Source organism: Molossus molossus, unplaced genomic scaffold (assembly GCF_014108415.1).
Source record: "Molossus molossus isolate mMolMol1 unplaced genomic scaffold, mMolMol1.p scaffold_m16_p_4, whole genome shotgun sequence".
Classification (NCBI taxonomy): Eukaryota; Metazoa; Chordata; class Mammalia; order Chiroptera; family Molossidae; genus Molossus; species Molossus molossus.
In genome coordinates, this window is record NW_023425377.1 from 51,623,025 (window position 1) to 51,646,307 (window position 23,283).

Consider the following 23,283-nt stretch of genomic DNA (forward strand, 5'->3'; position numbering starts at 1 on the left):
CCCACCACTGTGGGCATGTCTGTGTATTTCAAGGGTGCCTTCCTGTGTCCATGTGTGTCTGTGAGCATAGTGTCTCTGTGTGATGGTGGTTAACCGGGTTGTACACTATATGTGCACATGGCCAGCAACCTCTTGGTGCATGAGTTGACGCTCAGCCACTGAGCCACACCAGCCGGGTCCCACAAAGATTCTTTTCTGTGCAGGACCCTGGCTTTGCCTGTACCTTGGGGTTTCTTCCAAGGGGTAGGGAATGACGACAGGGCTCAGGGCTTGGGCTGAGCCATAATGATTCAGGGGTCCACACTGATCTGGGGAGTTGCTGGAGGCCTGGATTGTTTGTGGGGTGGGGACAGGAGTCTCTGTCTCACCCAAACCCAGACCCCCGATGAAGCCTCACTGTGGGGTATGAAGGAGAATGACCCAACAACTTTCTGGGAACCCAAGACCCAAGGGTCATCGTCAAGGTGGCCTCAAAGATAACACTCACTTCACCTCCTGAAGGAGGCCATAAGCCTTGGGTATGGGTGCAATTAGAGAAAGTTGAGGCCCCATTCTCGGGGCTAAAGGTGGGGGCCAACATGGGAGGAGGGGTGATAGGGCAGAAGAAAGACTCAGTCGCGTTCCCCCAACCCCACAGCCACCACCTATGCCTCCCTCCAAGGTGTCTCTGAGGCCCCTGCTGGGGTTGGATGTGAAACTTCTTACTTAGGGAGCTGATAATATCCTGGATCTTCTCATCGATGGCTTCATCCTTGGGACACAGCAACTTGCCATACACCAGAAGCCCCAGGATGAGGAGGAGGGGGAAGGAAAGAGCCTTTATCCTGCAGGGTTTAGAAGAGGGAACCAAGAGACCAATAGCTGGGCCAGCCTCTGCCCGTATGGGGAGGGTCAGGCCCACAAAACACGTGGGATTTGGAACCTTGGGTCCCTCTGGGGGATGTGGTTGGAGGTCCTGCTTTGCCCTCAGTTCCCCCACTAGGGCTTTGAGCAGAAGCAGGAACAGTTGTTACTTATCTTTTCAGCAGATTCAGTAGGTCAAATCCTGGGCACAAATTCCATGCTGCTGCCATATCTCTCTCTTTAAGGCCTGGGTGTGGTGTTTCCTGTCTTGGGTAATACGTCCCTTGATCCCCTAGCCCTCCCTGCCCACATCCGGGGCCAAGAGGAAGCCCCTGGAGCAGGCTTCAGGGGCCCAGGGGTGGAAGCTCTGTCCTTCTTCTTGCCACAGCCTGTGCCTTCAAGAACTCTCCCTACTCATATCTGGTTAGGACTGGTCCAGCAGGTAGGGTCCAGGGGATAATTCCAGAAGCCACAATCTGAGGGACAGGTAGAGAAATAAGAGAGCATATATGGGGTGGGATTGCAAACATGACTAAAATAATGCCTCTGTCATACCCAAATGTCCATCAGCAATAGAATGGATAAATATAACCATCCATGGTTTGTTTCCTCAGTAGAACAGTTTACAAGGCCTGTGGGTCAAATTCAACCTGCCATCTATTTTCATATGGCCTGTTAGAGGATAGTAAGAAGCTAGGAAAATTCCAGGGCAGGAGAAATAGGGAGACTGAAATAATAAAATTAAACAAGGCCACAGTCTGATAGCCTGCTTGGAGGACAAGGTAGGAAGGACATTCTGGGTGGCGGGATCCGCATGTCCCAAGGCCCTAGGGCAGGAAAGAGGGCACCAGTTTTGAAAAACTGAAAAATACAGTGGGGCAGAAAGGCAGAGAGCCTGGTTGAGATAAATGAATTCTCTGAAGACCCTGTTAACCAAGAAAATGTATAAGCTGTAATAAAGAATAAAAAACATTTATAGTCAAACTTTGGTTTTCGAACATCTCCCATCTCTAACAATTTGCTTCTCAACCCGACAGTCCTTTCATGCTGATACCTGCAATGATCAGTCATGTGTCTCTCCCGTGACAAACAAAGGAGAGAATGCATGAGTGAATCAGTTGCTAGCTGTTAACAGCTCAGGAAATTGTGCTGTGAATATTTTTGGGTTTTTTTGCTTTTGTTGCTGCTACTTATTATTATTAATTTTTCATGTTTTACTGTACATCCCATTTCCTTTTTGATAAATTGTTATTTACATTTTATGTCCTTTTTGTTTTTAAAGTGTTTGTTTAAAGGTTAAACAGTACATTAGACATGTACTGAATATAAGAAAGGTTAAAACGGAATCATTTTGGGGGTCTGGAACAGATTACTTCAATTTACATTATTTCTAATGGGAAAAATGTGCTTCAATTTTTGAACAGCCTTCAGGAAATAATTAAGTTTGAGGATCTAGGTTCCACTATAGTTGAAGGCAGAGTTTGTAAAGGCAAAAACTACAAAGTATAATTTTGTTGCAAATGACTGATGCTAGCTAAATTACCAGGGCTTGGTTAGTTTCAATATGCAAACTACAAGGAGGAGGACAAGTCTCTGTTATTCCAGGATGTTATGGTTCAGCCTTGAGCTGCCTTTGGCAGCAGGTTAGCAACTCAATGGCACCTCTGGGAACTAAGGCACTAGAAGTGCAGAGGCCCTAGATCCCTAAAAACCTCCTGACTGTTTTAGTGAGTCTCTTTTCAATGCTTGTTCCATGTTATTTTTTCCATTATCAATCTCCATGGTTTGGGCACAGGATAGCTGGGTGGAGGGAGGCAAAAATAATTTTTTGAGAGCTCTTATTTTTCAAACTTTGTAGTCTCAGAACTTTTCAGATAAAAGATTTTGAGAGGTGTAGTAGTGGGCAGCACTGATAAAAGTTGGGTGAAAAGCAGCAGCAGTATATGGAACTCCTAGGGTTCCCTGGGGACTGAGTTTGAAAACCACAGGTTCAGTAACAGGAAAAGTCCATATGCCCTTAATTCTCTTTTTTCTTTTTTTCTTTTAAAAATATTCCTTTCAGCCTAGCTGGTGTGGCTCAGTGGTTGAGCATCAACCCATGCACCAAGCAGTCACCTGTTCGATTCCCGGTCAGGGCACATGCCCAGGTTTTAGGCCAAATCCCCAGTAGGGGCAGCCAATAGATGTTCTCTCTCATCTATGTTTCTATCTCTCTCTCCCTTCCTCTCTCTCTAAAAAAATAAATAAAGAAAAATAAATAAATAAAAATAGAAAACAACTGCCCAAATGAATTTGGCTCATATCTCTTGAAGGGGAGTGGGATGTTAGAGTTGGCAGATAAAAAGATATGAGCTGGAAGAGGCTCCTTGAGTTTGCAAGAAGTATGTGTGAGACATGACAAACTGAAAATAGACAATGGAGGCAAGGGAACAGGTCCTTTCCTTTGTGAGAAGGGAAGATTCAGAGTTGCTCTAGGCTGTGGTCTGACTGGTGGCATAATAGCTAGGTGAAGGAGCCCTATAACTTTTTTTTTTTTTTTATCCTCACCCGAGGACATTTTTCCATTTTTTGTTCAGATAGAGTGGGAGGGAGAGAGAGAGAAACATCGACGTGAAAGGGACACATCGTGTGGCTGCCAGGGCCGGGGAAAAACTGCAACCAAGGTACATGCCCTTAGCGGGAACCGAACCCGGGTCTCTCTGGACCACAGGCCAACGTTCTAACCGCTGAGCCAAACCAGCCAGGGCAAGGAGCCCTATAACTTAAAGATATGTTTTTTGAAACATGAGGGAGGGGGTGACTTGCTCCTTGCCTAGGGGCATTCCAGTCTAGGGGTATAAATCCTCTAAACTCCCAAATATTAGGGCAGTCAGTTGTGTCCTGACCAGCTGAGCTGCCCACTCAGGGCACTCAGTTTGGGCTCAGCCAGCTGAATTGCCTGCTCAGGTTCTAAGTGTATTTCTTCTCTACAAGTAAAATTTTGCCTGCTTTTGCTGCTATTTGTTGTGTCTTGTTTGAATTCATTCCTACAATCAAGACAAGAACTAGAGGTGCAGAGTACTATCTCTTGCCAGAGGCCTCCTTGACCACTGCTGACAGTTCAGCCCCCAAAAATGGAGGCACTCCCTGGATGGTCACAGCTGCTGTCCCTGCCTTTCTTTTTTAAAAGTAAAAAAAAAAAAAATACTTTTGAGAATATTCCTACAGCTTTTTCTTTGCAAGAAATGACAGAAATAAAATGTCCCTGTTTTGTTTTTGTTTTAGAGAGAGGAGGGAAGGGAGAGGAAGAGAGAGAGGGAAACATCAATTTGTTGTTCCACTTATGCATTCATTGGTTGATTCTTGGTGTGTATTGCCCTGACAGGGGATCGAATCCACAACTTTGGCTTATCAGTGTGACGCTCTAACTGAGCTACCTGGCAGGGCTTAAAGGGAATTCAAAGAATTCAGAAGCTTATATAAAAAATGTTTCCTCATATTCCCTAATCAAGACATGAGAGGGGGATGGCTTAATGAAGTACCTTGCACCCTTTCTCCCAATTGAGGAACTGTGAATAAAGGGAATGGTGGGGGCTGGGAAAAGGTGGGGGAACTTGGGACCACAACTTCCTGGAATAAAACTGAGCCACACCCCAACTCTTCAGCTTCCACAATGTCTTTCAGTGCCCCCCATACATAACCTCCCCACATTCTCCCGATAGCCATGTGCAGTTTTACAGAGGGGAAATCTGATGCTGGGTGAAGTTGCTGGGTGAAATCTCAAAGGGGAGATTTCACATCTAGATTTGTACACTGCCAAAGTTCTTACTTTTAATCAAGGCATTGTCCCTCCCATACCATGGGATGGGGGGGGGGGGAGTACATGGAGCAGGGGTGGGGATGCATTAAGGGCAAAATAAGGGGGGCAAGAACGGTAGTGTAGAACCTCACCACCCAGCCAGACTCTTGGGGTCCTGCCTACAGCCCCTGCCCAGTGCACCAAAGCAACAAAGGAAGGTACTCAAAGAGGTTCAAGGCTGCAGCCCCCTTCCAGGGATGGCATCCCAGCCCAGCCACTTACTAGCTGTGTAGCCTTGAGCAAGTAGCTAAGCATTTCTGGGCCTCAATTTCTCCATGTGTAAAATGGGAGCATTATTAATGACTACCTCAAAAGGTGAGGATTAAGTGAGTACTTTTCCCCCAGCTTTAAAATATTTTTATTTTTCAATTATAGTTGCCATTCAATATTGTTTTGTAATAGTTTCAGGTATACAGCATATTGGTTAGACAATCATATTCTTTACAAAGTGTCCCCCCGATAAGTCTAGTACCCACCTGGCACCATGCCTATGATGCTGGAAGGGGCGAGACTCAAGCTCCAAACAAAGAGAGTTCTTGGCTTTGAGCAAGAAAACAGACCACAAAATACACCTTGTATGAGTAAATATTTGTGGTATGGGCAAGCTATTGATAGTAATCTTATCTCATGACTGATGAACCAAGTGTCGTAATCTGGTGGCACATAGCAGATTCTATGTCTAACATGGCTTCACTTTGGTCTATTTGTTTAGTTCTCATGCACCTTCCCTATATTACATAGTTATTACAGTATAATTGACTATATTCCCTATGCTATACTTTACATCCCTGTAACTATTCTGTAACTACTAATCTGTACTGCTTATTCTCTTCACCTTTTTCACCCAAACCCACACCCCAACCCCTCTCTCATCTGGCAACCATCAATCTCTTCTCTATGAGTCTGTTTCTGTTTTACTTTGTTCTTTAGAATCCACATATAAGTGAAATTGTGTGGCATTTGTCTTTCTCTGACTCACTCAGCATAGTATCCTCTAGGTCCATCCATGTTGTCACAAATTATAAGATTTCATTCTTTTTCATGGCCTATTTCCCAGCTTTGTTGAGATAGAATTGACATATAACATTGTGTAGGTTTAAGGTGTACAATTATGATGATGTGATACACGTATATATTATGAAAGGATTACCACATAAGGTTAGTTAACACCTCCATCACCTCATATAATTACCAGTTGTTGTTTTTTTTGTACTCAGAACATTTAAGTTTTATTCTCTTAGCAGTGTTCAAATACACAATACAGTAGTATTAATTGTAATCAACATGCTGTACATTAGGTCCCAGGACTTACTCATCTCATAATTGAAAGTTTGCAGGCTTTGACAGTGTCTCCCCATCCTCTCTTCGCCGCTCCCCTAACCCTAGTAACCACCAATCTACTCTCTGTTTCTGTGACTTCAGATTTTTTATTTTTATTTTTTTTTAAATCATCACCAGAGGATTTTTTCCCCATTTATCTTCAGATAGAGTTGGAGGGGGAGAGAGAGGGAGAGTGAGAGAGAGAGAAACATCAATATAAGAGAGACACACCGCCCTGGCCAGTTTGGCTTAGCGGTTAGAGCGTTGGCCCACAGACCAGAAAGGCGCGGAATAAGGGCACATACCTCAGTTGTGGTTTGTTCCCAGCCCCGGTTAGGGTCGTGTGGGTGGCAACCGCTGATGTGTCTCTCTCACATTGATGTTTCTCTCTCTCTCTTCCTCCCTCTCTCCCTCCCGCTCTATCTGAAGATAAATGCAGAGAAATGTCCTTGGGTGAGGATCAAAAAAAAAGAGAGAGACACATAGATTGGTTGCCTCTCGACCCTGATCAGGGCCGAAAATTGAACCACAACTGAGGTATGTGACCTTGGCTGAACCCACAACTCTATGATCCACAGGCTGACACTCTAACCACTGAGTTAAACTGACCAGAGTGAGTTCAATTTTTTTAGATATCACATAAAAATATTTTTAAAAGCCTTGGCCAGATTGGCTCAGCAGTTTGAGCACTGGCCTGTGGACCCAAGGGTCATGGGCTCAATTTCCAGTCAAGGGTGCATGGCTGGGTGGCAGGTTTGATCCCAGGCCTGTTCAGGATCATGAGGGAGGCAACTGATTGATGTGTGTCTCTCACATTGATGTTTCTCTCTCTTGCACTCTCTCTCCCTCCCTCCCTTCCACTCTACCTAAAAATCAATGGAAAAACATCTTCATGTGAGAATTAACTATGTGTGTGTGTGTGTGTATACACACACACACACAGAAACAGAGAACAGATAGGTAGTTGCCCGGGGCTGGTTGGTGCAGAAATGAGTGATGTTGGTCAAAAGGTACAAACTTCCAGTTATAAGATGAATAAATTCTGGGGATCTAATGTACAGCATGGTGACTATAGCTAACAATATTGTATTGTATGTTTAAAAGTTGCTAACAGCAACAACGTCATATGTGACAAACCTATAGCCAACATCATACTCAATGGGCAAAAACGAAAATCATTTCCTCTAAGAACAGGAACAAAACAGGACGGCTGCTTTAGCCACTCTTATTCAACATAGTACTGGAAGTCTTAGCCACAGCAATCAGACATGAAGAAAAAATAAAAGGGATCCAAATTGGAAAGGAGGAAGAAAAACTGTCATTATTCACAAATGACATGATACTATACATAGAAAACCCAAAGACTCCATCAAAAATCTACTAGACTTAATAAATGAATTTGGCAAAGTAGCAGGATACAAAATTAATGTCAAGAAATTGATGGCATTCTTATACACCGATGATGAACTCACAGAAAGAGAAACTAAAAAAACAATCCCATTTAACCATCAAGGCAAAAAAATTAAGATACCTAAGTAAAAGATCCATACTCAGAAAACTACAGAACATTGAAAACTACAGAACATTGAAAAAAGAAATAGAGGAAGATATAAACCAGTGGAAGCATATACCACGTTCATGGATTGGAAGAATTAACATCATTAAAATGTCCATACCACCCTGGCCGGTTTGACTCAGCGGTTAAACCATTGGCCTGTGGTCCAGAGAGACCCAGATTCGGTTCCTGCTAAGGGCACGTACCTCAGTTGCAGTTTGTCCCCTGTCCTGGTTGAGTCGTGTGGGAGGCAGCCACTCGATGTGTCCCATTCACATCGATGTTTCTCTGTCTCCTTCCCACTCTATCTGAAAAAAAAAGGAAAAATGTCCTCAGGTGAGGGTTAAAAAATAAATAAATAAAATATCCATACCACCCAAAGCGATCTATAGGTTCAGTGCAATCCCTATTAAAATACCAACAGCATATTTCACAGATCTAGAATAAATATTCCAAAAATGTATATGGAACAAAAAAGGACCCTAAATAGCTACAGCAATCTTGAGAAAAAGTAACAGTGTTGGAGGGATCACAATACCAGATATCAGGTTATACTACAAAGCCATTGTAATCAAAACAGCCTGGTACTGGCACAAGAACAGATATATATAGAACCCTTAAATTGACCCAAGCCGTTATGCTCAATGAATATTTGACAAAGGAGGCAAGAGCATACAATGGAAGTAAAGACAGTCTCTTCAATAAATGGTGCTGGGAAAATTGGACAGGTACATGCCAAAAAAGAAAGGAAGAAAGAAAGAAACTTGTCTGGCCGGTGTGGCTCAGTGGTTGAGTGTTGACCCATGCACCAAGAGGTCACTGGTTTGATTCCCGGTCAGGACACATGCCCAGGTTGTGGGCCTGATCCCCAGTGGGGGGCATGTAGGAGGCGGCCAACCAATGTTCTCTCTCATTGATGTTTCTATCTATCTCTCCTTCTCTAATATCAATAAAGGGGGGAAAAATTAAAATTAAAAAAAAAAAAAACAAGACCACCAACTTACACCATGCACAAGAATAAATTCAAAATGGATAAAAGACTTAAATGTTAGTCATGAAACCATCAAAATTCTAGAAGAAAATGTAGGCAGCAAAATTTCAGACATGCACATCCCAGAATTTTCATGGATATATCACCCAGGGCAAGAGAAACAAAAGAAAAGATAAACAAATGGCACTACATCAAATTTAAAAGCTTCTGCACACCAAAACAATTAAAAAAAAAAACAGTATCAGCCCTGGCCGGTTTGGTTCAGCAGTTAGAGCATCGGCCTGCAGTCCTGAGAGACCCGGGTTCGGTTCCCGCTAAGGGCATGTACCTCGGTTGCAGTTTGTGCCCAGCCCTGGTCGGTTGTGCGGGTGGCAGCCACTCGATGTGTTCCTTTCACATCGATGTTTCTCTCTCTCTCTCTCTGTTCCTCTCTCTCCCTCCCACTCTACCTGAACAAAAAATGGAAAAGTGTCCTCGGGTGAGGATAAAAAAATAAAAAATAAAAAATAAAAAAAACAGTATCAGCCTCAGCCGGCTGGGGTGGCCTTGGAGTCAAACCCCGACCCCTCTGGCGAACATGGCACTCCCAACGGGAGCGATGCATGCAGCCGCGGCCTGCCTGCTCACCGAGTCCCTGGGGCCTGAGGGCGGTGCCATCCAGGACGCTGCGCACCGGCTCCAGCCTGCTCTCCGTGCGTAAATTCACAGAACAACATTAATGGATAACAACAGAACATGGTATTGGAACAGTGGGAATCAGCAATTTTGCACTGGAAGCTTTGGGAGATGTTGTTTATAGTCTGCCTGAAATTGGGACAAAACTGAACAAACGATGAGTTTGGTGCTTTGGAAAGGGTGGAAGCTGCTAGTGAAATGTATTCCCCTCTGTCAGGAGAAGTAACTGAAATTAATGAAGCTCTTACAGAAAATCCAGGACTTGTCAACAAATCTTGTTATGAGAATGGTTGGTTATCAAGATGACATTGAGTAACCCTTCAGAACGAGATGAACTAATGAGTGAAGAAGCATATGAGAAATACATAATATCTATTGAAGAGTGACACTGGAACCCGCCCCCCTAAATAAAGTAGTATGAAACAACTTAATCTAGCTTAGTTGTCTTAAATTAGTGGTGGATAGATTTAGTAATACCAATGGGAAAAAAACTTACAACAATTCTATTGGATGAAAATAACCCTTAACTTTCTAATGATGGCAGATAAACACAATATGCATCTTTTTTCACAACATCCTATGATTTTTTTAGGCTAGGCTACAGTTATAATATTCAGAATTCCTGAAATTATCTGTGGTAAAACTAGTTAAGAAAATTATGTATTTCAAGGATAATATTATTTTAAGCCTTGTATAATGTAACTTGCTTACATCAGTCTCTGGATTTGGGTCAAAATACTTAATGATCTTTCCATTGGAAATAATGGGCATCAGAGAAAAGTTTTTGTTAGTTGTTACGGTGTCAGATGACGAACAATACTGTCTTAATTGAGCGATATACTGAGTTTGCTGGTGCTATTTTTATACACTGGAGCAGCAGCCTTGCAGGAAAACAAGAAAGTTTAATAATAAAACTTTAAAAAACCAAAAAAAAACAATATCAAAGTGAAGAGGGAATCCACTGTTTGGAAAAACATATTTGCCAATGATACATCTGAAAAGGTGTTAATCTCCAAAGTATATAAAGTACTCATACAACTCAACAAAAGGCAAACAAGCAGTTTTATTTTATTTATTTATTTATTTATTTATTTATTTATTTATTTATTTATTTATTATCCTAACCCGAGGACATTTTTCCACTTTTTTGTTCAGGTAGAGTGGGAGGGAGGGAGAGGAAGAGAGAGAGAGAAACATCGAGGTGAAAGGGACACATCGAATGGCTGCCACCCACACAGCCAACCAGGGCTGGGGACAAACTGCAACTGATATACGTGCCCTTAGTGGGAACTGAACCCGGGTCTCTCTGGACCGCAGGCCAACACTCTAACCGCTGAGCCAAACCAGCCAGGACTAAACAAACCAATTTTTAAAATCTGCAGAAGATCTGAATAGACACCTCTCCAAACAGGACACACAAATGGCCAAGACACACATAAAAAATTAAAAAAATGCTCAACATCACTAATCATCAGAGAGATATACATTTTTTAAAAATTAATTAATTTATTTTTGTTACAGATGTTTCTCTTTTTTCCCCCACAGACTCCCCCCTCCTCCTTCCCCGCCCTGTCCCCAGCTTTGTTGTCCATGTCCATTGTTCATGCATACATGCATATAAATTCTGGGGTTTATCTCTCCCCCACCACCCCTTCTTCTGTGGATTGTCAGTCTATACCCACTTCCACATCTCTAGGACTACCCCATTCCTCAGACTGTTATGTTCATTATATTCAACAAATAAGTGATATCATGTGGTATTTGTCTTTTTCTGCTTGGCTTGTTTCACTTAGGATAATACTTTCCAGGTCCCTCCATGTTGTCTCAAAGGATAAGAGATCTTTCTTTCTTACAGCTGCATAGTACTCCATTGTGTATATGTACCACTGCTTTTTTATTCATTTGTCTACTGATGGACATTTGGGCTGTTTCCAGATTTTAGCTATTGTAAATAGTGCTGCTAAGAACATGGGGGTACATATATTCTTTCTGATTGGTGTTTCAGGCTTCTTAGGGTGTATTCCTAGAAGTGGGATCACTGGGTCAAATGGAAGTTCAATTTTTAATTTTTTGAGGTAACACCATATTGTTTTCCATAGTGGCTGCACCAGTCTGCATTTCCACCAGCAGTGGTACTCGAGTCCCCTTTTCTCCACATCCTCACCAACACTTGTTATTTGATTATTTGTTGATGGCGGCTGTTCTGACAGGTGTAAGGTGATACCTCATTGTTGTTTTAATTTGGATCTCTCTGATGATTAGTGATGTTGAGCATTTCTTCATATGTCTCTTAGCCTTGTTAGAGAGGTGTCTATTTAGTTCCTCTGCCCATTTTGTAATTGGGTTCTTTGTCTTCCTTTTGTTGAGTTGTATGAGCACTCTCTATATATTGGAAATTAACCCCTTATTTGATATATCATGGGCAATGCTCTCCCATACAGTGGGTTGCCTTTCCATTTTGATGATTGTATCTTTTGCGTGCAGAAGCTTTTGAATTTGATGTAGTCCCATGTGTTCATTTTCTCCTTTGTTTCTGTTGCCTTAGGTGATGTATAAGTGAAAATTCTGCTATGTATGATGTCTGAAATTGTGTTGCCTACATTTTCTTCTAGGATTTTTATGGATTCATGAGTCACATTTAAGTTTTATCCATTTTGAGTTTATTCTTGTGTATGGTGTAAGTTGATGGTCTAGTTTCATTTTTTTGCATGTAGCTGTCCAATTTTCCCAACACCATTTATTAAAGAGGTTGTCTTTACTCCACTGTATGCACTTGCCACCTTTGTCAAATATTAATTGAGCATATTGCCTTCGGTCCATTTCTGGGTTCTCTGTTCTGATCCACTGGTCTATATGCCTGTTTTTGTGACAGTACCAGGCTGTTTTGATTACAGTGGCTTTGTAGTATAACCTGAAATCTGGTAATGTTATCCTTCAAACTTTGTTGTTCTTTTTCAAGATTGCTGTGGCTATTCAAGGTCTTTTTTGGTTCCATATGAACTTTTGAAGTATTTGTTTGAGTTCTGTGAACTATGTCATTGGTATTTTGATGGGGATTGCATTGAATCTATGGATTGCATTGGGTAGTATGGACATTTTAATGATGTTGATTCTTCTAATCCATCAACAAGGTCTGTGCTTCCACTTATTTATATCTTCCTCTATTTCTTTTTTCAATGTCCTATAGTTTTCTGCGAATAGGTCCTTTTTTGCTTTGGTTAAGTTTATTCCTAGGTATTGTACTTTTTTTTCCGCAATGGTAAATGAGATTGGTTTTTTAGTTTCTCTTTCTGTGAGTTCATCATTGGTGTATAAGAATGCCATCAATTTCTTGACATTAATTTTGTATCCTGCTACTTTGCCAAATTCATTTATTAAGTCTAGTAAATTTTTGATGGAGTGTTTGGTGTTTTCTATGTATAGCATGTCATCTGCGAATAATGACAGTTTCACTTCCTCCTTTCCAATTTGGATCCCTTTTATTTTTTCTTCCTGTCTGATTGCTGTGGCTAAGACCTCCAGTACTATGTTAAATAAGAGTGGCAAAAGTGGGCTTCCTTGTCTTGTCCTGTCTTAAGGGAAATGCTTTTAGTTTCTGTCCATTGAGTCTGATGTTGGCTGTAGATCTTTCATATATGGCCTTTATTATGTCAAGATATTATCCCTCTATTCCCAGATTGCTGAGTGTTTTTATCAGAAATGGGTGCTGGATTTTGTCAAATGCTTTTTCAGTGTCTATTGATATGATCATATGATTTTTTTTTTATCCTCATCCAAAGACATTTTTCAATTTTTGTTCAGGTAGAGTGGGAGGGAGAGAGAGGAAGAGAGAGAGAGAAACATCAATGTGAAAGGGACACATCGAGTGGCTGCCACCCGCACAACCAACCAGGGCTGAGGACAAACTGCAACTGAGGAATGCACCCTTAGCAGGAACTGAACCTGGGTCTCTCTGGACCACAAGCCTATGCTCTAACTGCTGAGTCAAACCAGCCAGGGCAATCATATGATTTTTATCTTTCATTTTGTTTATGTGGTGTATCACATTTATTGATTTGCAAATATTATACCAGTCTTGTATCCCTGGGATGAATCCCACTTGGTCATGGTGAATAATTTTTTTGATATATTGCTGGATTTGATTTGCTAGTGTTTTGTTCAGGATTTTGGCATCTATGTTCATCAGGGATATTGGCCTGTAGTTTTCTTTCTTTGTAGTGTCTTTTTCTGGTTTTGGAATTAGAATTATGCTGGCCTCATAAAACGAGTTTGGAAGTCTTCCTTCTTCTTGAATTTTTTGAAATAGTTTGAGGAGAATGGGTGTTAGTTCTTCTTTGTTGTTTGGTAAAATTCCCCCGGGAAGCTGTCAGGACTGGGCTTTTGTTTGCTGGGAGAATTGATTACATCTTCAATTTCTTTTGTTGTTACTGGTCTGTTCAAGTTTTCTATCTCTTCTCAGTTCAGTTTTGGGAGACTATGTGTTTCTAGAAATTTGTCCATTTTGCTTAGATTGTCGAATTTGTTGCCATATAATTGTTCATAGTATTTGTTCACGATCCTTTGTATTTATGTGGTATCAGTTATTATTTCTCCTCTTTCATTTCTGATTCTGTGTATTTGGGTTCTCTTTGTTTTTTGGTGAGTCTAGTTAAGGATCCATCAATCTTGTTTATGTTTTCAAAGAACCAGCTCTTTGTTTTATTGATCCTTTGAATTGTTCGTTTGGTCTCCATGTCATTTATTTCTGCTCTGATCTTTACTATTTCCTTCCTTCTACTTGCTCTGGTGTTTTCTTTTTGTTTGCTTTTTAGTTCTTTAACTTGTGAGGTTAAATAGTCTATTAGAAAATTTTCTTGCTTCTTGAGGTAGGCCTGTAGTGCTATGAACTTCTCTCTCAGAACTGCTTTCACTGCATCCCATAGATTTTGTGCTGTTGTGTGTTTATTTTCATTGGTTTCCAGGAAGTTTTTAATTTCTTCCTTGATCTCCATGGTAACCCATTCATTGTTCAATAACATGCTACTTAGCCTACATGTGTTCAAATGTCTTTGCATGTTCTTGTTGCAGTTGATTTCTAGTTTCATGCCATTGTGATCTGAGAAGATGCTTGATATGATTTCAATCTTTTTGAACTTGTGGAGACTTAGTTTGTGCCCTAACATGTGTTCTATCTTTGAGAATGCCCCATGTGCACTTGAGAAGAATGTGAATTCTGCAGTTTTGGGGTGTAATTCTCTGTAGATATCTATTAAATCCATTTGATATAGCGTTTCATTTGAGTCTGTGTATCCTTGTTAATTTTTTGTCTAGAAGATCTATCCAGTGATGTCAGCAGGGTATTGCAGTCCCCTGCTGTGATTGTATTGCTGTCGATTTCTCCTTTGAAGTCCTCCAAAAGATTTTTAATATATGTTGGTGCTCCTATATTGGGTGCATATATGTGTACCAAGGTTATATCTTCCTGTTGGATAGATCCTTTCAATAGTATGTAGTGGCCTTCTTTGTCTCTAGTTATGGCCTTCATTTTAAAATCTACTTTATCAGATATAAGTATTGCTACCCCAGCTTTTCGTTTGCTTGGAAGATTTTTTTCTATCCCTTCACTTTCAACCTATGTGAGTCTTTTGTTGTGAGGTGGGTCTCTTTTAAATAACATATATGTGAGTTATGCTTTCTCATCCAGTCAGCTACTCTGTGTCTTTTTTTCAGAGCATTCAAACCATTCACATTTAAAGTGATAATTGATATGTACTTATTTACTGCCATTTTTGTTTCATGTGGTTCTATTTTATTTACTATTTCTTATACTAATTACAGCAGTCCTTTTAGCATATCTTTTAGTGCTGGTTTGGTGTTAATATACTCCCTTAGCTCTTTTTTTTTTTGGTCTGGAAAGCTCTTCATTTGACCTTCTATTTTGAAAGATAGCCTTGCTGGATACAGTAGTCTTGGATTCAAATCCTTGTTTTTCATGATCTTGATTACTTCATGCCACTCCCTTCTGGCCTGTAGTGTTTCTGTTAAGAAGTCAGCTGAGAGCCTTATGGGGTTTCCTTTGGAGGTAACCTGTGGCTTATCTCTTGCTGCCTTTAGGAATCTCTCTTTGTCTTTAATTTTGGCATTTTGAAAGACTATGTGTCTTGGTGTGGGCCTGTTCGGGTTCTTCTTACTTGGGGCTCTTTGTACTTCTTGAACTTGAATGCCTTCTTCCTTCACCAAATTAGGAAAGTTTTCTGTCACTATTTCTTCAAATATATTCTCTAACCCTTGCCCATTTTCTTCTTCGGGGACTCCTATGATTAGAATGTTATTACGTTTCCAGTTGCCCCACAGTTCTCTTAAGCTATCTTCTTGTTTTTTAATAGTTTTTTTCCTTTTGGTTTTCTGATTGGTTGATTTTTTTCTACCCTGTCTTCTAATTCACTGATCCGGTCCTCAGCTTCCTCTACCCTGCTGGTTAGTCCTTCCACTGTGTTCTTTATTTCTGCTATGTCATTCTTCATTTCCACTTGGTTAGTTTTCAATGTTTCTATATCTTGACTCATGGTGCAGATGTCCTTACTCATGCTGTTGAGCTTCCTCAAGATCATGGCTCTGAACTCTACCTCTGATAATTTGCTTAGCTGCATTTCATTGATCTCATCTTCAATAGAGTTCTCTTGTTCTTTCATTTGGGATTTGTTTCTTTGTTTCACCATTTTGGCTATCTCAGTGGGTTTTCGAGCCTGCCAAATTTTTCCTGTCGTGTTGGTGTTCTGCTGTTTGTGGCTCCTTCTCTACTGGGTTTGGATGACCTTGGGTGGGCCCACGTTAAACACCACTGTCAAGTCTTACTTTCCTGGGTAGATTTGCAAGCCCAGAAAAGGTTCAGTTATCCTCTAGCTTTTTTCTGGTGGCTAGTAGTCTGTTATTCAGTGCCTTGGAATGTAGCCCTGGTGTTCCGCATAAGTGGATTTCCATAGGGTGGGATAGATGCTGGTTGTTAATGAGCCTCAATTTGCATTTCTTTGCTTCACCTGGGAAAAGCTGAATCTCCAAGGGGTGGGGCTGCTGCTTTCCCCCACAGCTTGGGGAATGGGCACACTGGCCACTGTCCTTTGTGGCCGCTACTCAGGAAAAACTCTGAGTGCCCTCCAAATCCAAAACAGAGTTCCATCCCAGTCTGCCCTCCCTCTGCCGTAGCCCCCAGGTGAGTGGCTGTGGCTACTTTAGTGCTCTGTCCTGGCTCTCTGTGCTATGGACTGAGCTTGGTCTTTATTCCCCAAGGGCACTGCTCACAGCTAAGACTGCTGCTGTCCGTGGGCTCCCAGCCCACCACCCTCTCGCGCCTCCGCAGATCCTACCAGTGTCCCTGATTATATGGTCCTGTCCTGCTGCTTTTCTGTTGCTTTTTTTCTCAGGATTTGTCTTTATTTTAGTTGTAATCCCCGTTTGGTCCTTGGTGATCGTCTGCATAGCTTCTATTCACTCTCCCTCTATTTTCACATCCTCTATGCCTATCCTGTGTACAGCTGGGTTGCACAGGCCTTTCTGGTGCCCTCGAATCTTGCAGGTCCCGCGGGTAACTGGATCGCACAGTCCCTTTGGGGACCTGGCTCTATGCCTATGTTATGGGCTGCTGGGTCGCACAGGCCTCTCTGGTGCTTCAGCACCCTGCAGGTCCTGCAGGTAACTTGATGGCACAGTCCCTGCTGGGTTGGGTAGGCCTCTCTGGTGCTTCAGCACCCCAGAGGTCCTGCAGGTAATTAGATGGCACAGTCCCTGCTGGGTCGTACAGGCCTCTCTGGTGCTTTAGCACTCTGAAGTTCCCCTGGGTAACTAGATTGCACAGTCCCTGCTGGGTCACACAGTTCTCTCTGGCGCCCCGGCACCCTGCAGTTCCCACGGGTGGCAGCTGGATTGCACCAGTTTCTCTCGGGCTCTGGCTTTCCACTGCTGTTGTGAACTGCTGGACCACACAAGCCTCTGTGGAGCCCCAGGTCCCAACCTGGGGAGTGCTGCTGCCCAGTCGGGCTCAACTCCTGCTCAGCTTTTGCTGTTGTTTTTGGGGATGGATCTCAGCTGCTGGTCTGTGCTTCTGTTGTCTGGGGATGGATGTCTGCTCCCCAGTCTCTGTTGCTGGGGGTATATCTCCACTCTGATCAGGCTGCTACTATGGGGGATGGTGCTGGGCTCCCGGCTGTCTACGAATTCCACAACCAGCACCTTGGGAGCTCCACTACTGTGCACCAGCTTGTGTTGACACAGAGTATCCACTGGTCCGATGGTGCCAGGTGCGCTGGTGGGCTCAGGTTTCTGGGCCCTAGCTGCTCCCACTGCCTCCTCCCAGGAAAGACCCAGGATCTTCCAAAATGGTGGGACCTCCCCATGGCGCAGGGAGAAGTGCCCTGAAGGGCCACTTACCGTAGTAGCCAGCTGCTCCCGTCCACAGCACAGGAACTCTCTGTTCTGTGGTTCTGCACTGCTCCGAGAGATGCAAATTAAAAGGACAAATCACACCTGCCAGAATGGCTACCCTCAATAAACCAGCAAACAACAAGTGCTGGTGAGGATATGGAGAAAAGGGAACCCTAGTACACTATGGGAGGGATTGCAGACTGGTACAGCCACTATGGAAAACAGTGTGGAATTTCTTCAAAAAATTAAAACTTGATATGCCATTTGACTCAGTGATCCCACTTCTGGGAATATATCCTAAGAATCCTAAAACACCTATCAGAAAGAATATATGCACCTCTATGTTCATAGCAGTGCTTTTCACTATAGCTAAGATCTAGAAATAGCCCAAGTGTCCCTCAAAGAAAAGCAGTGGTACATTTACACCATGATATACTATGCAGCTGTAAAAAAGAAGCATCTATTGCCCTTTGAGACAGCATGGAGGGATCTGGAGAGTATTATGCTAAGTGAAATAAGCCAGTCAGAGAAAGATAAATATCACATGATCTCACTTATCTGTGGAATCTAATGAACAAAATAAACTGATGAATAACATAGAAAATGAGGCATGGAAACATTAAACAGACCAACAAACCTCAGAGGCAAGGGGAGAGGGGGTGGGAAGAGATTAACCAAAGAACATACATGCATATATGCATTATCCATGGACACAGACTATAGGTCGGTGAAGGCTTGGAGTGGGACAGGAACCAGGAGGAGGGGGTCAATGGGGGGAAAAAGTGGGGACATCTGTAATACTCTCAACAATAAGGATTTTAAAAATAAAAAATAAAAGTTGCTAACAGAAGATTTTAAAAGTTCTCACCACACATAAAAAAATGTATGTGAGGGAATAGATGTGCTAACTAACCTTATCATGGTGATCATTTCACAATATATACATACATCACATCACTACACTGTACACCTTAAACTTACACAATGTTAAATGTCAACTGTATCTCAATAAAGCTGGAGGAGGGAAATAGATTCCACATATAAGTGAGATCATACAGGATTTGTCTTTCTCTTATTTCCTTAAGCAAGCACTTTATGTGATCTGTTTAGACTATACGGATGGGTCATAGCACAATGTGAATGCTTCATAAATGTCGCCTTTTTAAATAATTATTTTCCCAAAATTTCCCCAACCACCAACAAGGACTGAGACTCTTAGTGGTCTCAAAAGGCAACTGTGGTCACGCAAGCTGAAGTCCCACCCCCAGGCAGGACTTTCCCTTCCTGTTCTGTGCCCTCAAGGCTCCAGCCTCAGGGAACCCCATCTCTGGCCCCACTGGGGCGGAACCTTCCCACTAGCAGGGCAATTTCCTCACCCCAGAAAACTTTTCACAATGTCCTTGGCAGTAGCTGTTGGTTAACTTGTGTTTTAAGATTCTGAGCAACTTTACAAAACAAAAAACAGGAAGTTTGCCCAGCTTCCTGGATGTCTGGGTTCTCCTGGGACCCTGGCCTCCACTCTTTCACTTTTCTCACTTCCACTAGCTTTCCTTGGCTCATTAAGTCACAGTCACTTCCTTTTCCTGTCCTGGGGCCAGGAAGCCCCTTCCCCTGCGGACTTCAGCTAGGGCTTTCTCTGCTTCCTTCCCACAGAGTATGTCCCAGGTTAGCCCATTTCACCACCTGACCCTCTGGCAGCTCCATCAGGCCCAGGACCCTTACATTTTTCAAGCTGAGCAATTCAAGACCAGAGATCTTCTCCTCCTGTTACTTGGATAAGATATTATTCTAGAAGAAGCCCCTGCATAGATAGCACAGGTGGTGAACTTCCATCCTGGAATGTGTTCCCAATCTCAAGAACATGGAAAAAAAAAAAAAAAAGAACATGGGTGCTTAGTCTATCCCAGAAGCCCCTCAGACTGCCCAGAGCACAGGTGTTAATCTAAATAAACCTATCTTCTCACTTGTGGGCCTCTTTCTTAGCACACTGGGAACCACTGTCCAGTCCAGGTTCCCACTAGACTGTTAAGTAATCATGACATTATTATGTCAAGAATATATTATTATAATCTACATTATATTATTGTTGTTGTTGTTGCAGCTAGTGGTTCCTGGGTGCTTTCTATATGCTTATAATGTAACCTCTGGAGACCCTGAGCTCTGTCCTCGGCCAGGCCTCCCTGATGAGTGTAAAGACAGAAAACAGGCCTTTCTTTTTGTTATGATTTTTTAACAATTAAAAAAAATTTTTTTCTTTATTGATCTTTTTTAGAGGGAGAGGAAGGGAGAGGGAGAGATAAAAACATCGATGTGAGAGAGAACCATCAATTGGCAGCCTCCTGTACACCCCCCACAACCTGGGCATGTGCCCTGACCAGGAATTGAACCAGCAACCTCTTGGTGCATGGGTCAATGCTCAACCACTGAGCCACACCGGTCAGGCTTTTTAAAAACATTTTTTGAAAAGCACCTGGTAATTAAACACTGAGATTGCTGGCATCTCTAAATTAAAACTGCTCTTCTACTCAAACAGTAAAAAGATAAGGAAGGGATGCACTTTCCCACATCCCCCTCCTCCCTTTTGTTCCAGTAACTCCAGGATGATTCATACCCAAGAGCCTCTAATGAATAGAAAGTTCCCTTCCACCTTCCCCTTCAAACAAGTCTCCCTTTTCCGAACTCCTTGTAACCCCTTCAGATGAGACTCCCGTTTTTACACTCTCAGTAACTTTCTTTGCCCCAAAGCATATTTTACAGGCTAGAGAACATATGATAAGGACACCTTAATGCATCTGCCAGACTGCCTCCTGAAAAACAAACTGCAACTCCTCAAGGCATCTGTTCAACACTATCTCCTCCCTGCCCAATTACCCTTTACTCCATAAAGCTTTCAATAAAAGAGCAACTCTTTCTTCCCTACCCTTGTTGCCAGTCAATGCTTGAGACCTTTCCCTGACTTTGGGGAAAGTAATAAGCTTCCTTCTTTTTCCTCCCTCTTGTCTCTGTTACAAATTCTTTTTTTAATCTTTTGAATCTATTTTTTAAATGTTATTGATTTTTTTTTTTTTTAGAGAGAGGAAGGAAGAAAGAGATAGAAACATTGACATGAGAAATATTGATCAGCTGCCTCCTGTACGCCCCCCACTGGGGATCCAGCCAGCAACCCAGGCACGTGGGACCTCTCAGTCCATGGGGACAACACTCAATCCACTGAGCCACACTGGCTGAGCTCTGTTATAAATTCTTTCACAAGCCCATATCACAGGTTAAACCCTAACAATGAGCTCATGTGTCCAGTTGGCTCCTGGGGATCTTAAATAGTAAGAAAAGTATCGGGTTACTTTCCATACAAAGCCACTAGTTGCTGAGGGGCAGTTCTTTCTAGAGGGCCTCAGTTAATTCCAGCAGAAAAACTGTAAGGTTGGAAATCATCTTCAAGAGGTAATGAGTCCAGCCCTGGCCAGTTTGGTTCAGCAGTTAGAGCATTGGCCCGTGGACCAGAGAGAACCCGGTTGGGGTTCCCGCTAAGGGTATGTACCTCGGTTGGTTTGTTCCTGGCCCCAGTTGAGGTTGTGTGGGTGGCAACCAGTTGATGTTTCTCTCTCTTACTCCCTCCGGCTCTATCTGAAAATAAATGCAAGAATATCCTAGGGTGAAGATTAAAAAAAAAAAAAAAGAGGTAATGGGTCCAGGTGGCGAGAACTGATGGCTGTTAACATCTTTATGTGGAGAGTTGGTGGAGATTAAAAGACACGCCTTCATCGTTTGAGATTGGGGGAATTCTAATGCACAAGCTATATAAGGTCACAAGGAAGCAACCAGTCACATCCAGAATGGGGACTGGATGGGAAGAGAACCTCGAAGAAAACTTGCCCCTGAGGAAGTAAAGCAGAGGCCTCTCAAAAGTGGAGACATTAGAGCTAAGATGGGAAGGAGGGAGGGATGCAAAAATTTGGGAAAACAGCCTTGCAGGCAAGGAGAACAACAGGTGCAAAGGCCCTGTAGCAGGAACTGCCAGTGTTGCTAGAGCAGCTGTGGCTGACTGACCAAGTTGAGGAGTGGACTTCACACGATGCAGAGGGGGGTTGAATTTTATTCTCATAAAGTGTGTTATAATGTGTCAGGGAGATAACCAGAGATGCATAGCCAAATTGTAAAGGAGTTCTTTATTCTCGCCGGCAGGCTGCGGAGGGCATAGTCTCCCCTCAGATCAGCAGCCATGATTCTTCTTGCTTGTCCGATTTTCAAGACAGAAGCCCCATCTTCCTTTTGGCCGCCCCGCTCAGAGGACCGGTACAATAGTGAGTGTGACAGCGATTACAGAAGTCAAAATTAGCATTATTCACTGGGCTCACTGAGTGCCTGCAAATACCGATACTTGGAAACTGCAAATGCCTCCAAACACGTGGGGCAACTATAATCTTAGGCAAAATTCCTTTACTTCTAGGGGCAATTAACCTATTACTGGAAAAATATTGAGGAAGGTCCATTGATGATAAAAATGGAGTTCTTTAGTTGCCTTAGCCAAGAGGCCTACATAAGAATGGAATCTAATCACCTTAGCCTCAGGGCCCAGTTCAATAGGAGAGTTTTGGGGACTCTGGGTAGAGCATGTGGAGGGCTTGGCATATCAGCCTGATACTGCTAACTGCTGTGGTCCATAAGGGCCCATGAATATTTGTAGAATCAAAATACCCTTAGGTTGGAGACATATCAACTGGGTATATATAAAGGGCAAAGGTTAAGGTAGCTTATACAACAGAGTTTTGTTGAGGCTTAACTACTGAGTAACCCTTGACCTTCTTATCAGACATTTCTAATTAGTCACCCTAGTTACAGATGAAAAAGAGCAAAGAAACTGGAAAGTTGAGCCACAGCGCCCCTTGGTGCTCACAGTACTTACCTACACAAGCAGGTCCTGGAGGAAAACCTCCCCAGGGGATGGGTTTGTCTCCCCATCACTCAGTCTCCTGCCTGTTAAATTGCTTCCTGGCGAAGCCTCTCAGGAAGCTGGGCATCCAAGGAGAGCCATCTCAAGGTTTGCATGAACCCACTTTCTCACACACACACCCCCACCAGGTGACAACTTTGTACACCCATCTTCTGCCCTGGTCAAAATCTCAGATAAATCCTAGAATTGCTGAATCACTTTTGTGCTTCTTCAAGGCCCCATCTGTGAACTCTGTATGCAATTCTTCCAGGATTTCCATTAATTCTCAAAAGAATAGTTGGCCTCAAAATCAGGGCCAAGTCCTTAGCCAGCGGGAAGGTAGCGTCCTGGGTGTCCTGTCTTAGCCCACATACTCCTGGTCCCAGTCTCGTATAGGCTACATTCCAATAGATGATCAGAAGGAAATAAGCACTCTGTGTGTGTGTGTGTGGGGGGGGGGGCTATACCTAGCTTATCCACCCACCCAGGGTCTCCTGTCCAAGCACTGGGATTCTCACCACTCTTTGCCAGACCCTGTGTGGCTCTCAGATTTTGTGGTCCCTTAGTACCATCCCTCTGGCTTCATTCTACTGTCCTGTGTTTGCCTCCACTATGCCCTCTCCTCCCTTCCCTGATTCATCTTCATTCTCAGCTCAAACTCCACCTCCTGGAGAAAACCTTTCCTGAATGCCCTAGATCAGGTTGATTAGGGTGTCCTCTGGCCTCTCACAGAC